Source organism: Etheostoma spectabile, chromosome 2 (assembly GCF_008692095.1).
Source record: "Etheostoma spectabile isolate EspeVRDwgs_2016 chromosome 2, UIUC_Espe_1.0, whole genome shotgun sequence".
Lineage (NCBI taxonomy): Eukaryota > Metazoa > Chordata > Actinopteri > Perciformes > Percidae > Etheostoma > Etheostoma spectabile.
In genome coordinates, this window is record NC_045734.1 from 27,302,307 (window position 1) to 27,302,609 (window position 303).

General features: G+C 34.3%; 1 long non-coding RNA gene across 1 annotated transcript in view; it reads left to right on the top strand.

Annotated features, from left to right (window-relative positions):
* The window catches only part of LOC116706556 (uncharacterized), a 27,509-nt gene that overhangs the window by 26,915 nt on the left and 291 nt on the right, over positions 1-303 (top strand). The window lies entirely within an intron of this gene.

A 303-nucleotide genomic window follows, 5' to 3' on the forward strand; every position in this document is an offset into this window, starting at 1 on the left:
ATTTTTAATCTCAAGGAGTTTTTTATCCTGGTTAAATAAAGGTTTGAATGAATGAATTCAACGAGGTAATATACACTGACACTTGAAGATGGAAAAGTTTTGATTGCTTTTTGGGACTTTTTACAAGTGAAGTTGGGTAATTTTTTTATTTTTAAAAACCTTACTTCTTAAATTGATAATGAATAGATCCGATAGATCAAGATGGCGGCGCGTGCACACGCAGCGACCTCACTATGTCCCAACCGAACGGTGTTTTGTTCGTTTCTTTGTTCGTTTAAAAAGTGTTTGTCCGAAAGTTTTACA